Below are 18,355 nucleotides of genomic sequence, written 5' to 3' on the forward strand. Positions count from 1 at the left end.
TGAAATCTAGGATAGCAGAAATTGCTATCAAAGCAAGTATCATGTCCTCTGCTAAGGAAATACTACCTTAGTACATTTCTTACCGACAGGAGCAGTTTTTGCTCTCTTTGAAGTTTATGATTCTAACATAGCAACAGGTAAATATTTTTTTCTTTAGTGCTACAGGCATTTGGCCTTTAGAATTAGCCAAGTGTTCAAATCATCCAAGTTTCCATTGTGTGTCTACCAGAAGCCTGGAAGAGCAGAGCTAAGAGTTTAGATAATTATCCAAATAATTACCCAGGCCTCAAAGTGACTTTTATTGGTTTACATAGATCATTTGGGCAGAGGAGGCTTTTCTCTTTTAATTGTCTGTAAAACAAAATCACTGTATTCAAACCAGCCTACTCCTTTGAAAGATTAAATAAAAATTACTTGCAACAAAAGTGAACACCATGGCTGGGAAATTCTTTTCTGCAAGCCTTCAGAACCTGATGAGAAATGTTTAGGCTGGGAGAAGATTGTCAAGGTTTGGAGACTTTATCATGAGCATCGATCACTGTTCACAGAGAAAGTACTCCCCATTGCCTGGACTTTAAGAAAATAGGAATTTCACTTCTAGTAACCACTGATGTGGATAAAAGTGAGCATTGACACTCAGCAACCCAACATCTTATAAGATGTGCAGGTCAGTCCCCCATCAAAAATTAGAATTTTTATCTGGATACCAGAACAAACTTCTTCTTTAGTTCTTCATTTTTCCCTCCTGTCTTTCTGTTCCTCTCTTCCAGCACATTTATTTAAGTATTTAAGCCATTATCCTTTTATGATCTCGTGTGTGTGTGCGTGTGTGTATGTGTGTGTGTGTAAATTTTCATACATGCCAAGGTGTTTGGAAGTTAGGGGACATCAGGATTTCAGCCTGCGAGCTTCCAGAAAATCTATTTTTGTCTCTTTTTTTTAAATTTTTTTTTTATTGAGAAAAGGAAAAAAATGTATCCGCCTCCTCCCAGCCTCCCATTTCCCTCCCCCTCCTCCCACCCTTTTCCCCCTCCCCCAAACTCCTCTCCCCCTCCCTCTCCAGTCCATAGAGCAGTCAGGGTTCCCTGCCTGTGGAAAGTCCAAGGTCCACCCCCCTCCGTCCATGTCTAGGAAGGTGAACATCCAAACTGGCTATGTCCTCACAAGACCATCAGGATTGCAAATGCTTGCACTATGTGTCTAGATTTTATTTGAATTCAGGGGTTCAAGCTCATGTCCTAATGTTTACATGGTAAATGCCTTTGTCCAAGGAACTATCCCTCTAGCCTTACTCTTTGATATCTAGTGTTCCCTCTGCCATCTCCTCAAATTCATACGCTACGATTTGAAGTGGTGTTCCAAGAAATTCACTGACCTATTGGCCCCTTGCCCTACTTCTTCTTTCCCTTACTTTACGGAAACTTTTGATGCCGACTCTGCCCAGGGCTTTTATTTAGGAGACGTGTAAGAGGAGGAGAAGGTGGACCTGGTGGAAATAGCCTAAAGCAGAAATTGATAGAGGGTCTGCACTCGTCTCTACTCTTCTCCCTGGCTTTTCTTGGAGGTCTTCTCTTCCACTTTAGGAACAGGTAGAATACATGACAATGCTGGGAGACATCATTTAATGATGAACTTCTCTGTGCAAGCCAGGAACACCTGTGTTCAATTTAAATTTAAATAATAATAACAAGAGCTTTGAATACATATATATATATATACTTTATTATATATGTCTATATGTCACATATGCATAATTATGTGACTTAGTGGTCTTGGGACTTAAACCCAGCTCTTTCCTTGTACATATATTATCTTATCAATTTACAAACTACTCCCAGAAGGTCTTTCTTCTTTAATTTTATGATTTTCATTTCATGTGTAAGGGATTTTTTCATGCATGTATTTCTGTGCACCACACGGGTACCTAATGCTCACAGAGGGCAGAAGAAGGTGTCTGAAACCTTGGAACTGGAGTTATACATAGCTGCAAGCTTCCATGTGTGTGCCAGGATTGAACTCGGGTCCTCCGGAAGAGCAGCCAGTGCTCCTAGCAACTGTCCCATTCCTTTAGCTCCTAGAAATACTTTTTTTTTAAAGTTGCTGGGTTCTCCACAACATCAACAATTGCATTTCGGAGAATACTTCCTCGTCCCAGTAACTTTCTGTCTCATTTTTCTTCATGTCACTTTTCTTCTCTGAATATTTTAATAATCTGTCTATGTATTTATTGCCTGCATTTGTCAAAAGACAGAAGCTCATGAGAGCAGAGTTCTTACTTAATATTGCAGTCCATAGGACCATGTCATTGTTCACTAAGTACCCAAACAAAAAATCGAACAGCATTCTTATATGGAAGAAGGAACGGTTCTTACTCTCTTCTTGTAAGTAGAGAAGTCAATTAAGAAACAGTAAATTCGACCTGGGTCAGTTTACATCAGATAAACATACCAGAATTCCTCCTGAAGTATTTCTCATCAAACAAGTACCTTAACTCTAATGCTTCTGCATTCAGTTCTGTCTCCAGAGAAAATCTGCATAGGCTTTGCATTTTGAGGTTGCCAGAAAGATTGAAAAAAAAAAAGCTTATAAATTTTCTAAATCTTGCTACTTTGTAAATAAGTCCAATGTTATGTGCTGGGGCCTTATGAAAATGAGCAAAACCTTGTTGTCAATAAGGATAATGATCATAAATCATTGGCCACACTGTTCGTCTAAACAAGAATACATTCATATATGTCTGTAGATTAGCTCAACTCATGTAGTTACAAGTAGAAAGGAATATAACAGCAATTTTTGTGTATAGCAGATACACATTAGCACACTTAACTTTGGAAAGTGCTTCCTTAAGTAATCAGTTTTGTAGTTAAAGAAATTTGGGTTCCTAGAAGAGAAGTAATGATCATAAGGAGAGGCAGTTAGTGATGAAATTAGAGTCTGGAATCCAAGTAGATCAGATATGCCTCGCTTGCCAGAAAAAACATCCAGCGAAAGCAGACCATAAATTCACATAACCTGTGCAGTTCTAGAGTCTCTAAAACACTGCCTAGTGAGCATAATCCTGTATGTATCTACCTGCATCTTCAGCAAGTTTTGGCTGAGTAAATTTTAAAATAACATAATGAAATACAGTGTTCTTTCCAGTGTGTTCTGATACCTACAGAGCTTAAAGCTTATCTGCATTTTGAGTATTGGCTATGTTGCAAGAGTTGGGCATAGGGCATGTATATTGAGAGTTGCACCAGGACCTATGAGTCTAGGTAGATTCTTTAATAATGTCTACGTAATGCACTATTTTGAAAGCAAAGGGGCCAGGAGCAAGTGTTCATTTCGTAGCAATAGCTTCCATTTGCTTCTGAAAGTTTCCATTGGGTTACAGAGTGGTGTCAGGGTTTAGACACGAACTTAAATTTGACTTCTACCTTACACAGTCACCATCACACATTAGGAAAAGGCGATTTGAAAGAACTCGTGTCATGTGGATAAATACAATGCCCTATTTTTATATGTTTAAGATAATTATTTTTTGAAATTCACTGAAAATTCCTTTCTTCCTTTTACTTTATTATAAAACGTACTGAAAAAAAAAAGATCACAGACTCAAGTTAGCCAGACCCAAGAGCTATACAAATTAATGAATTTATCTACAATTAGAATTGGCATTCAAAATTGATGTTAAGAATCTTCACTCCAAATGTGTGCACGTTATCATCCAGTGCTACCTCCAAAAACCTGGGACAGAACTAGAACTAGGAAAACTTTAGTTTTCTGAAACCTTTGTATAACAAATTTATATAAAATACACACATGTGCGTGAACACGCTTGCACGTGTTCATACACACACACACACACACACACACACACACACACTCACTCCTGTCCTGCATTCACTCCTTTCCCAGTCCCCATATTTAGCTTCTCTTCATGGTATTTATTCAGAGAGAATAAATCTAATGATAAAGAAATGCAATGTTTGTATGCTGTTTTGGCACTACAAAGTACGGTAGCTTCCTTTAGTCACAGAGAAATCTATTTAGACAAAGATGAATGTAGATTTGGATGATTTTAATAAATACATGATATTTGCAAGTAAAAGTACTCTAGTGTTTAGTGGAGAACTGGAATTCCTGATTTGTTGCAACGGTGTTACCACTTTTGAGGAGAAAAAAAAAAATTTTTAAATAGACCCCATTTTCTCATATCCGTTTCTGCCCTTGGGCTTCTGTCCACTTGCAAGGCACATATTGGTACTAAATACAAATGTGTAAATTGATCGAATGAAAAAATAACTATATCTGGGAAGCTTAATTACAATAACAACAATGACCTAAAGGCAGTTGAAGACAAGAAAGAGAAGTTTAAGTACCAAAAAAACAGGAACTTGCTTTCCATCTGCCTTACCCATTATCTTTCTATTATGTTTATGTGGGAAACTGCATGTTATGCAAGTCTCTTGCAGAGAGTCAGACCTCTGATCTGTCCTGATTAGATGAGGAAAGCTGGAAGACACACAAACACCCTTAAACGCAGCTGAGAATGATGAAAGGAAAACAGAATGCTCTCCTGCGTATGCCTTTCAGTTGTGTGTGTTTACTGTTTTCTTTTGCTTCTAGAAACTTATTTACAAGACTCCAAGACCCATTCAGGACTCTCAAATGCTAGCAGCTTGAAGACCCTCCTTATCTCAGAGGATGGCTCTTGTTTAAAAACTGCACAATGTAAATGGTATCTGGTGTTTAATGAAAAGCACTGAAATTGCTATATGGTGCCACAGATTCACTGCTGAACATGTCATGAGGCAACATTTTATGGGCATTGTAAAATCTTTTTACCACACACAGATGCATTACCCAAAATTACTCAAATCTGCAGGGCATCTGAAACTCACTCTGTAACAGTAATAGGCTTTGCTGCTTAAAAAGTGATTATGACTAATACACAGAAACAATTATCATAGGCTCAGCTGCCAGGAGTTCATTCTCTCTGAAATCTGAGCAATCACTGAGAAAAACTAAGTCATTTTCAAAACTCACAGGATCATAAAGCAGAACTAGGGAAATATTTTAAACTATCGGTCTATACAAGAAAGATTTTACTGACAGGATTTTTACAAATCCTAACATTTTATCATTTTAATACATATTGTAGGTTAATTAGAGAAATTATGAAAGCAGTTAATACAACTACATTATGGGACTGGTCCTGCAGCAAGAGAAGGCAATAGGAATGTTTGGAAAGAAATTAGGAGTGGAATCAAAAAGATTTGCTTATGGCCCTGGATGATTCCTTTATCTCTCTGGGCTTTAGTTTTTATCTATGCACACACACACACACACACGCGCGCGCGTGTGTGTGTGTGTGTGTATGTTTGTATCTTTATTGAGGCTTCCTCCTACTCTGACCTGCCATGATTTGATCTTATATGATATAAAGTAGGAAAACGTTGGTGTCTACTTTTTACTCTTCCTTTGGGGAGGAAACATGAGGAAAAATATAGTGAAAGAAGCAGACCTGCTCTTTACTTTAAAGGGTTTGATATGAAAACAATTTTTTTCAAATCATTTAAGACAAAATGAGCAAGATGATAGAAGGGACAGGAGTTTGAGGAGGACTGATACTAGGTAATTAATGACTAATGAATTTGATTTTTAGGTAATTAATGACTAATTAATTTGATTTTTTTTATATAGGGTAAGAAAGAATTTGAGATACTCAGGAATAGACGCATATGTTCTGTCACCTATCTTGCCCCAATGTTCATCTACATACTCTTTAGAATCATCCACAAACTCATATCTATACTTCGTTGTATGGTTGGTCAAGTGAAGATCACTCTGCAAGGGTACTCTATTCATCATAAGCTTGTCTACCTGTTTGGGTTTCTAAATAAATGTGTGTAGTTGAGTCACTCACTGTTAAGTGGGCCATGACATGAACTCAACACGTAATCATCACTTATTGGTAGAGAGGCTTATAACTGATATATGAACAATCAACAGAGTTAATTATCATTGTGCAGAACTTAGTAAAGGTAGTTAAATAGACCATGGGAAGAAAGGCAATGTGGATCATGTATTTCATCATGATTTTTTTTTCATTAAAAAGCCAGAGATGGAAGAGGTGAAATAGTTAAGAAACTGAGATATGTGTGTAAGCTGAGTGTGTTACTCTGGAGATCTGAATTCAGGCTTTTGGGTCAAAGTAACTGACTTAGTTTTATGTATCTAGCTTTATTGGAAGTGTGAAAAATGTAATGTCAAACACAAGAGATATTGTATATAAAGTTTGACTTTTAATCCTTATAATAACTCCTTACCTTTAATTATCACCAGTCCTACTAATAAGATTCTATTAATCCTATGAATAAGAAAACAAAGACATGGGGAGTTTCTGCATATTGTTTTAACTTACAGTTAAAGCTTCAACTTTAACCTAAGTCTCTCTGACTCCAGAGCATAGGATGTAAGCTTAAATGTACAGAAAGTTGGAAAGATACATGCACAAGAAGCAGGTCATTTTCCAGATCAGGCAAATGTTAAGAGCTTATCTGACTTGAGTCTTCCGAAGCACCGTTGGCCTGTACTGTCCAAGAGCACTGACAGGAAGGATTGACAGTTAGAGGCTTCAGAGCACAAAGAAGTAGGAGCACTTTGATCATTGAGCCCATCACTGACATACATCACATGAGCTGAAACTAATGTTCCTTGCCACAGAGAAATCCAAAAATAGCTACAAAGAAAGAACAGACCATTCCTAATTGCACCTTTGATTCTAGAGGTCAAATGCAAGTAAATCAAGCCTGCCTTTTATTGCACTGCACTGATAACAAACTTAATGTAGAAGTTTTAAGTCACTGTGGTTCCTCTGAGTTATATACTATAAGGAGGTATTAACTAGACTGTGGCTGGGTGACCCTCCTCACATTTGTAGTTTCTGCTGCTCTTTAAGTCTTGCCAAGGTCAGTGTATTATCAATTTATTACATGATTTAATAATGTATTAATCAAATTTTTACTGTGGTTTAGGCTATTCACTACAAACCTAGAATATGGAGAATCCTAAGATATGGTTTCTGTGCTGAAGGAATAACCAACCTAACAGAGAAGGCACTGAAGCAAAACAGAACTTAGGTAGAATACAAAGGTTCAGATAATGAGTGAAAAGAGGGTATTAGGTTTCAGTGCCAACCCTTCTCATCATTAGTTTCGGAGGCCTTGACTAAGGCCCCTCACCTTCAGGGGTATTATCCATAAAATGGGAAACTGTCTTCTAGAGCTGTCAAAACAATGACATAAGTTAATGGGGTCAGCCATTGCTGATTTCTTTTCTCTAACGACCTGGTGGTTTATGGAACTAGAGGAGCTAATCATATCAGAATAATCAGTTCTTCCATTGTAGGCTTCCCATTGGAGAGCGTCAGTGAAATGAGTACCAAATACAGAGTGGGAATCTGAATAGTAAGTCAAAACTGGGAGACGCTCTTGGTAGGAAGTTGTATATACATTGAAATGTTAGGGGAAGTCTAAGAAATCAGCAGATGAAGTAGACGGGGCTCCAGGAAAGAAAAGTGGAAGACCCCACATAGACTTGCTCAGTCGGTTCCAGACATAGACTTATTCTTGAAGTGAGCAAAACACATAGGCAGAATTTCACGGGGGCAGGGGCAGTGAATAGCGCTGGGCTGATGTTAGATAAACAGCCATGGTGATGATGCAGAGAAACTCCATGAAGATGAGAAAAAATAAATGGTGATTCATGAGTTCTTCTTTCTGGTGCCTTGTCATTATTAGCAGATATTAAAATTCCAGGCAGGGCAGTGGTAGTGCATGACTTTAATCCCAGCACTGGGGAGGCAGAGGCAGGCTGATTTCTGAGTTGGAGACCAGCCTGGTCTACACAGCCACTTCCAGGACAGCCATGTGACACAGAGAAATGCTGTCTCAAAAAGGCAAAAAATAAAAAAATAAGCAGAAATAATCACATTACTACAGACAGAAGCAAACTTCTCCATGTTTTGTCAACTATTTTATATTCTTTTTTCCCAACTTTGCATAACCTAAGAAAAGAAATTAGTTATGAATTTTTCTCCATGCCTGCACTGGTACCACTGAGAAGGCAGAAAGCTTTTTTCAATGCAATAGAGATAATTGATAATAGGTAAATGACCAGTTCTCATATAGATGTCATATTCTAAGTGGGAGAGGGGAAAATGCTACCATTGCACACAGAAACACATCTTTGGAACAGTTTCTAGACTGCTCAGTGCCTCTTCTACAACTTTCTCTGCTTAAATTACAGTTTGCTGGTACCAGCATGAGTATTTTCTGAGACATTTGTTTAAACTGCAGATGCCTGAGCCCCACCCAAAAACAGATGAATCAAAATGTATAATTTTGGAATACCTTTGGGCAAGCCTATATCATATTATATCCAATTTGATTAGTGCACAGTGTATGCATGCACCATTGTTTCACACCACACACTACAAAAAATGTTCAAAAATTATGCACTGACTGAATATTTTAAAATTATATTTGAGGAAATAGAAGTGTTACCCACTATAAATTGAGCATGACACATGGTATGCATGTATTGAATTATTACACTGTATCCTAGAAATTTGCACAATAAAAGTAGTCACAAAATATATACACCTTTTTTCAGTTTGAATAATTGCTCACATTTACTCAAATCTGTAATAGAATCATTGGAATTGATATTTAAATATTTGAGAATCTTCTGTTGCATTAAGTTTCAGGGAGACTCTAAAGTCTTGAACTCATAGACCAAGGTTAACCACTAAAGTAAGAGAATCATAACAAAATAATGGTTACTACGATGAGAAAGCTGATATTTTCAAAACACAACCATAATATTGGAAAGAGGATCCCATTGTTTTATGAAATCATATTTATTTCATAGAGTTGATAAAGAAAAAGTTCAATCCTTTTACTTTTAAAAGTCTTTTTTTTTTTTTTTTTTTTTTGGTTTTTCGAGACAGGGTTTCTCTGTGGTTTTGGAGCGTGTCCTGGAACTAGCTCTTGTAGACCAGGCTGGCCTCGAACTCACAGAGATCCGCCTGCTTCTGCCTCCCGAGTGCTGGGATTAAAGGCGTGCGCCACCACCGCCCGGCCCTTTAAAAGTCTTTAAAGCCCGTTCATTCTATAGCTGACAATAATACTGAGTATTTCCATACATGGGGCACTAGACTGAGATCATTCTATTAGAAAGAATGAAAAAGAATGATGTAGGCCCTTTGCCTTGGAGAAGGGACAATCATCATGTAATTTTCCTAGTAGGTTTAGGAAGAGAATGGAGGCAGCCCTATAGGAAGCACGATATCAAATGAACCATATTAGGAATATGCACCAGGAACTCAAGGCTGAGCAGTAAAATATCAAAGCACCCTGTGGGGAAAGTCTCACAAGGTTCCCCCTGAGCAAAAACAGACAGTAACGGTGGGGTGTGGTGTTGTTCTGTAAGGCATTGAACTTGGCAAAACAACTTAGTAGAGTGTATGCAATGGGTAAAAGCCGAGGCACCTTCCCCCAAAACACAGTGGTTCCTGTGCTTTCCTAGAGAGTTTCCACTCTGCAGTCTGCTTTACCAAACGTAGAAGGTCTGACTTAACAGCCTTACAGATATTAGACTATTTATGCATGAACAGAAATAGCATTGCTTCCAAATCAAAAATTAACAATTCACCCAAATAATTTCATTGGAAATCAATTAGCATTTTCATTTACTTTGTCCTGATAAAGCAGAAGCCCACATATTCTTTCTAAAAGGACATTTCCAGACACGTCATTTAAATTATTAAAAAGAAAAAAGCATTACAGGGTAATTAGGTTAACTCTATTTCCTCACTCCTCCCTCCAGCTACCTCCTTTCCAAATAGATTACTTTTCAAAAAAAAGGAACAGTTATTCAAAACAAAATATGTTAGTTTGTCTTGCAGCCAAATGAAATGGATCGGCATTGCACAGTGATATAAGTGAAGCTCAAATTGATAAATTTATCAGGGAAAGAAAAAAGCATAGCTTAGGCAGTTCTGCTGATCATTTTAAATATTAATGGTAAAGTGCTTTAAAAATTATTATGATACTTATGACTAATGGTGAAATGTGATTTAAATTCAAAGCATTCTTTAATTTCAGCCGTTTTTCATCATTGTGAAAAAATAACTCAAAAGCAACTTCGATAATTTTCAAGAGCAATGCAAAACATAAAAGTTCTAATCCACCCAGGAAGCCCCTTCCCCAGCCTGAGTGTTCTGCCAATAAAGTCCTCAAAGGGGCTGGGTAATTTCTGACTTGCACATGGACGTCATCCAATTCTTCTGTTTAATTTGGTAACAGAGGACGATGAGTCTTGCGGTGAGAAACATATAAAGGCCACATTTATACAGCACGTTAAAAAGGTCACATGACACATGTGATTTTTTTTCTCTCCTTTGTGTTCATGAATGACTCAACATTATTATAATGTTCATATTTTATACCAGGAAATAGAAAGTTAATTGATAGCTATTTAAAGCCATCAAAATTCTCCTTTAAATAACCTACTCAGACAATAAAGAATTGCTTTCTGTGGGATTAGAAACATCATAGAAAATAATTTATTAGGACTCATTTCCATACTGGTAACTGAGCCAAGAGACTACTGGCGCTATTTGTTTTCTTGAACTCAGCCCTTGCAATTCTAAGTCAAACTGTTGTCCATAGCTTGAGACTGGCTTTAACCTTTTGCCTCTCAGAACTCAATAGCATGAATAACTCTATAGGATATCCACTCCACTCCTATTTCCCTTTTCTTGAAAAGGGTTTTAATGTATAAATGCAGGAGATAGTATCCTGTCTTTTTTTTTTTTTTTGAGGTTTGGGGAAACAACTTTAATCTTCATTGTGTGAGAGATTATAGGCACAATAAATTAAAAGTCATATGCTAAACCAAAACTTCCTTTATACAAGTATTAAAATACAATCACATTTCTAAAGTGAAACCATAGGTACACAGAGAAGCATCAGTGGGGCAAATGTTTGAACGAAGACACTCCTGAATTTCACCTTTTCACCAAGCCATGAAAACCACCAATCTTTTAGTCCCTTTCTTGTACATTATTCTTTATCCACATTATCTGCATCAGATTGGATCTCTGGACTTTATTTCATTTTTGGTGTGACACTCTCCACAAATATATATCATCAGCTGCTGCTTTGGGGGTTGAACTTCTTTCTGGATATCCATTGTTAGTGCCTCGGCAGCTCAAACAAGCTCTATGCACGCAAAACCTTTCCGGGTCTTCCATAGTATCCTGTCTTTATCCATGTCTAAGGAGGTGGAAAGGGCTTCAATCATAGCCATGCTTATCTATAAGCTAGCTGACTGATTCATTCAGAGTAAGATTAAAGAAACAACAGCAAATAGATACTCAAGCAGTGAGGAATATACGAATAGAAAGTATATACTGTTATCAAATTAATAAATGCATAGCAAATCATGTGATCAGATTTGGAAAACCTCTTTATAAAAAGTCTCACTCTCGGGTGATCAATTAATCAATGAACTTTCATGCAGTCATGAACATCTAATTAACCAGAATGTAATGGGCATATCTAAAGAATCACGGTGGTCTTTGAAATCTAAAGTCAATCACCTGATGATAAGATAAATCTCATTGGCTCGATTAACAATAACAATACAATATGTAAGGGAAGATGCCGAAAACTGAAGAGCAGGAGAGAGAAACAATGGCAGCGTGAGCCAAGGAAAAGAATTCTTGCTCAGGTGTTCTTCATGGCTCTCCAGAGAAATGGTTGAAGTTGCCTTTGGACATCCAGAACAGTATGGCTGACTTCTTTTGATTTTTGAGCCAAGGGTGTGTGAAATAATTGCACCTTTTTCAGTACACACAAACAAATACATGCGCGCATGCATGTACGCATGCGCACACACGCGTGCTACCAAATAGAGAGACACACAGCAATAGAACAGGAAGGGACAGCAGATGAGAAGAGGAAAATGAGAAAGTCACCCAGCGACGCTGGGGTTATCTGGAATTGGTACTTTGAAAATGGTTAGGACATGCTGCGAGCTATTTTGTTCAAAGAAGCCAGGCTTCCCCATTAGTGGTGTGATGTAATCCATTCTAACCTGAGCACTCTCTCATATCTCCCAGATCTCTAGAAATGTACTGCCTTTCACTTCCCTGTCTCTCCCTTGAAGAACTTCACAACGCTGCACTCTGAAGTGGGTTGACTGTAGATTTATCACACGTTTTCACTGTAATAGACCCCACTCCAGTTGTGTCTGGCAGAAGATGTTGATACTTGGCTGGAATCTAAGCTAGAGTTCTCAGAGATGCTATCCTATACACAACCCCTTCCCATGCCACAGGGTTGACACTATGGAGTGGCTAGAAATTTAGAAGTGGCATTCTATAGAAAAGAATTCCACGTGATCCATAGAAACTAAGAGCTCTTATACTCTATTTTAATGGAATCCCAGGTAATCGCTGCTACTACAGTTTGGTTGTTCAAAAGAACCTTCCTCAAGACCCGGTAATACCACTTTTGGGTATCTATCCAAAGGATGCCCAGTCGTGTCACAGGACATGCATTTAACTATGTTCAGAGCAGCTTTGTTTGTCAAAGACAGAACATGGAAACAACCTAAATGCCCCTCGACCAAAGAATGGAAAAAGAAAATGTGGTACATTTACACAATGGAGTACTACACAGCAGAAAAAAATAATTACATCTTGAATTTTGTGGGAAAATGGATGGAGCTAGAAAACATTATTTTGAATGAGGTAACCCAAATACAGAAAGACAATTTCCACATGTACTCATTCATAGGTGGTTTTCAAACATAAAGCAAAGAAAACCAGCCTACAAACCACCATCCCAGAGAACTTAGACAACAATGAGGACACTAAGAGAGACTTACATAGATATAATCTACATGGGGAGTAGAAAAAGACAAGATCTCCTGAGTAAATTGGGAGCATGGGGACCTTGGGATAGGGTTGAAGGGAAGAGGGGAGAGACAGGGAGGGGAGCAGAGAAAAATGTAGAGCTCAATAAAAATCAATTTAAAAAGAAAATAAAGCCATTAAATCCAGAGCAAACTCAAAGACAGTAGTGTGAGGTTCCATCTCTTGACAAGACAGCAGAATGCATAGAACACCAATTCTCTACAACATGAGACATGGAACCACTAAAGATGCTATTGAAATTTTTTTCTGGTGGCCATCTACTGCTGGGCATGCAGCCCACCCTTAAGAGTAGTTTGTGTTCACAATAAAACTCTCTTGGACAAAAGTCAATTTTTCATTTGCTACTGGTTATCATTTGAGATTCCATCTGGCTTAGGGACGGAGGCATGTGTTCACTGTTCCTTTAAGCTCTAATACCTCATCTTGAACATATGTATGCAGTCCCTGTGTGTGCTGCCTGTGATGATCTGAATGAAAATTCCTTCCATAGGACCTTAGGAAATGGCACTATTTGGAAGTGTGGAGTAGGTGTGACCATGGAGGAAATAAGTCACTGGAGGTGATCATTGAGGTTTCAAATGCTCAGTCCTCTCCTGGTGTCACTCTCCTTCTGATGCCTCTCAATCCAGATGTAGAACTCTCAGCTACCTCTCCAGTACTATGTCTGCGAAATGCCACCATGGTTCCTGCCATCATGACAATGTACTGAACCTCTGAACAATTAAATGTTTTTCTTTATAAGAGTTGCTTTGTCATAGTGTCTCCTCACAGCAATGGAAACCCTAACAAGACATTGCCTCAGTCTCTGTGAGTTCGTATGTGGATTAATCCTGTTGATTAAGAGGACCTTGACTCCTTAGTGTCCTCATCCCATCTGACTCTTACATTCTTCCTACCTTCTCCTGTGCATGGTTACCTGGTCCATGAGGAGAGAGATTTGATGGAGACATCCAATTTGAATCTGAATATGCTAAGGTCTCTAACTCACTGCATAATGACTGATATTGGGTTTCTGTATTTATTCTCATCAGTTGCAGGAGGAAGTGTCTCTGATAATGACTAAGCAAGGCACTGATCTATGAGTACAAAAGAATGTCATGAGTAATCATTTTATTGCTATCATTTTTAGAACAGTAGTGTTTAGTTTTACTCTAGGCTCCTGGTCTATATAGTCTCAGGTCCTTGGTCACTCAAGCAATGTCTAGGATGGGTCTTATGGAGTAGGTCCTAAGTAAATTTAAATATTGATGGTTACTTCCACAAGATTTTTGACACCATAACATTAGCATAACTTGCAGGCAGGACACGATTGCAGATCAAAGGGTTTGTGGCTGGGTTAATGTTTATATTTCTCCTTTAGTCACATATAGAGTAACTTCCTGCACCATGGACACTAGCACATACGGATGAAGGCGCTATGAAGACATCAGCTCAACTTTTTCATGTTCCATGAGTTGTGTAGATGTTATCTCCATCAATGGGGCCTGGTTGCCAGCTTGTGGAGAGTAGCTGCTATAGTCTTGGCAAAGGCTGGGTTGTTTGGAGATTCCCATGGGACCTCTTTGGCCAACAATTCAATTAGATGTAACCCAATCCCGGTATTGGAAGCTTCATTTAGTGAGAAAAGGTATCCAGTTTTGGCTCTATCTCCCGATTTTTTTGGCTATTTCATTTAGGTCACCCTTTGTATATACACATTTTAAGAATTTTGCACTATTAAGTTTCCATAGTACCCTTTAAATGGTCCTTAATGTTGGTTGTCTCTCCCTCTGTTCTTTCTCTTGTCCTCTCTTATATCTCCCAACTATTTGATCTCCCTGCTCTAGCTCCCCCTGCCATACATCTATAACAATCTATTATATTTCTCTTTCTTGGCTTGGGAGATCTGTCTGTTTCCCCTCCCTGCTTAGACCTTTGATTTACATATAACCTCGTGGTTTCTTTCTATGGATTGTAACTTGGCTATCATTAATTTTAATAGCTAATATTAACATATAAGCTAACACACGCCATGTTTATCTTTCTGGATCTGAGTTGGCTCACCCAGGATGATTTTTTTTCTAGTTTCATCCATTTCCGCGTGAATTTTATAATTTCATTTTTGTAATGACTGGATAATAGTATATTGTGAAATTTACCACATTATCTTTATCCATGTATCTGCTGATAGACATCCGGATTGTTTTCAACTTCTGGACTATTACAAATAGAGTACTAACAAACAGAGTTGAGCAAGTGTCTCTGTGGCAGGATGAAGTGTCCTTTGGGTATACGCCCAAGGGTGCTATAGATGAATCTTGAGTTAGAGCTACTCCCATCTTTCTGAAAAATTTCCATACTAATTTCCATTCTTGCTTTACACATTTGTACTCCCGCCAGCAAGGGATGAGCCATACGCTAGCTTTAAAAATTCTTGTTCAAGCCTGATTCCTTGATCATTTTCAGAAATGTCCACAGTATATAATAGGTTCAAGAAAGTAGCTGGAGCTAGACTTGTTTAGAGGGACCTAAAATCAGGCATTTTCTGAACTCTTTTATTTCTGACTACATCCATTGCCTTGCCTCCTCCTGGTCACTGACTGTGAGGTATAGGTGTAGAAATTGGGTGCTAGACACATCAGCATTCTTTATTATCTGAGAGAAGGGAATTCCCATCAAAGTATGCATTTCTGTCTTTTTAGTAAATTCTTGGGCTCATCCATGTTTATGACATGTTTTCTTGTAGGGAGTTTGGGGACTGTCTTTCAATGACCCTACAAACTGGATGTAAATTACATCTCTAAGCTTAAAAATAAGTTATTGGCAACTAAATTATTCTAAATGGGAACAGAATTATACATTTAAGAGAAGGCATACAAAGAAAACTCTTCCAAAATTGTGAGTGATGTAGCATTTTCTATTTTTTTAGGAGAGTATAAAACCCCAGAAAAGGCTAAATATCATTTTGTTCAATACATGTCAAGCAATTTAAAATTTACTTAAGTAATCACCAATTTGGCATATATAATCATTCAGCACTTTGTAAAATGCCTCTTTAAAACACCCCTGTGGTTGTGGGTATTTATCTTATGCAGATTTTTCAGTAGCAGCATACAACCATCAAAATGAAAAGTGAGCAGTCAACCATCTGCCTCTGCTGCTATGCCTTCCTGCCTGCTGCCATGAAAGACTGAATCTCCTTAGAACTGTAAGCCAAATAAAATTCTATCTTACATTGCTTTTGTCAGAGCATTTATATGAAATGTAATGAAATTTATATAAAATTCATTTATATGAAAACAACTAAGACAAAATTGAAGTAGTAGCACAATTGATGATTTTGTAGTAAGTTAGAAAATCAAGAGTTATGTTTCTTAGTACAAAATATCTTACAAAGAAGAAAAGGCTACTTAAGAAATATATCTCAGTTGTTTGAGTGCTTATTTATTTCACTGAAAAAAATGAGACTAATGCTAGTATCTTTCCTAGAATTGTAACAGTAATAAACATCTTAATGTGTGTTCCAGAGTGTCAAGCAGAATGTGGTATTCGTTGCTTTACTTCCAGAAAGCATTCCTGTTCTCCCCAACCAAATCCCTTCCACTTCCACTGGTGCATGTCTATTTGAAGACAAGACAGACGAACCACATTAACTGCTCCTCAGTGCCATAGCTTAGTGTGTAATCTAATGCCAACTTCTATAAAGCTCAGGCTGTAGCAAGTACCTTTCATAATAAGTCATTCACCTAGTGCTGTCCCTTTGAGTTTATAGGAAACCAGGAAAGTCAGTAGAACATACCCAGGCTAGTGTAGACTATCTAATCATTCTCCTTCGCCAATGGTAGATTCTTGGCCATCATTTATAGAGGTTAATTATTAGATTAGTGAGAGGAAAGGAACTTTTAATAGATTTCCTCCCCTATATTTTGTAACACATTATTTTTCTCTGACCCTAAAACATTTCATCTGTACTTCAGAATTTTTATGTACCACACCCTATGTCATCTTTTAAGTATTCACACATCTACCTTTACTTCTTTTGAATTAGAAGCCCCAACAAAGGATTATACAGTTCAGAAGACTAACACAGGAACATACAAATGGAGATTGTCTCCGCCTGCAAGTTGGTAGTGACCATGAGCAAATAACTATTGCTCCCTGAATATTTTGGTTTTTCACCTTCCATTGTTAACTATGAAAATTATACTTAGTAACCATCAAATATTTTCTTTTCAGACTGTGTTTAGATGGATTTTACAACAGAGTTAATAAGTGTAGGCAGAGGCTTCTTTTTCCTTTCCCTGCTGCCCTGACCTGAAAAGTCACACAAAACTGTATTAATTACAACACTGCAGCTAATAGCTTAGGCTTCTTATTAAGTAACTCTTACATCTTAAATTAGCCCATTTCTATTAATTTGTATATTACCTTGTGGCTGTGGCCTGCCTGTAAGATTTTATCTGGCATCTGTCTCCTTTGGAGACTACATGGTGTCTCTCTGACTCAGCCTACTCTCTTTATATATCTCTTCCAACCTGGATATATTCTGCCCTGTGATAGATAAAGCAGCTTCTTTATTAACCAATCGTAATAAAACATATTCACAACATACAGAGGGGAATCCCACATCAAATAAGATATGGACAAGAATATATGCAGTCATCTATGACAGACATGATAGACATGATCTTGAACAGTTGTATTTGATAGTTCATTAATCCATGCTTAAAACTTAAGGTTCTTCAGCAAAGAAAGTTTTATGCAGGGATAGATTGTTACATCTTCTAGTATGCTTTCCATAAGTGACTTGTCCTGGAAACTTCAAAGTTCTATTATGATGTGCACTAAACTAAGAGCATGGCTGCAACCCAATGGGGTCCACGTGGGTTTCCTGAAGCTGTATCTTCTTCCTCAGGTGGAGGGTTCAGAATCCTGAAGACACCATGTTTTGTACAAAGAACTCCTCAATCTGTAGCACCTATACATCTTGTCAACTGGAATATTTTACATCATTTTAATCAATTAACATTATTAGGGTAATTTACTAGCAGGTAGTCCTAGAGGCTAAGCAGCAAATGGTGCAATTTGAAGAAAACTGAGTAAATATAAGGAAGAGACAAATGAAACAATATTTCAGAAATGGGACAAGAAAATGCTAGAGTATTATCAAAGATATTAATCTCATCATAGTGGTAGAACCAGGATATGTAGTACTTCAGAAAACTAAACAAGGCCTAATTGAGAACCAGACCTAAGAGAAGATCAATATGGATAAATCTTGGGGTACTTCCTTCCTCTTTAAGGACTCTTAAGTGATCCTTGGAACACCCTTGTGTCTTCACTGACTCCCCTGACCCAGAAGAGGTGACGGAGGTCTTTATC

Source organism: Microtus oregoni, unplaced genomic scaffold (genome assembly GCF_018167655.1).
Source record: "Microtus oregoni isolate MIOR12 unplaced genomic scaffold, Mior012 000007F_ref0000211, whole genome shotgun sequence".
NCBI lineage: Eukaryota > Metazoa > Chordata > Mammalia > Rodentia > Cricetidae > Microtus > Microtus oregoni.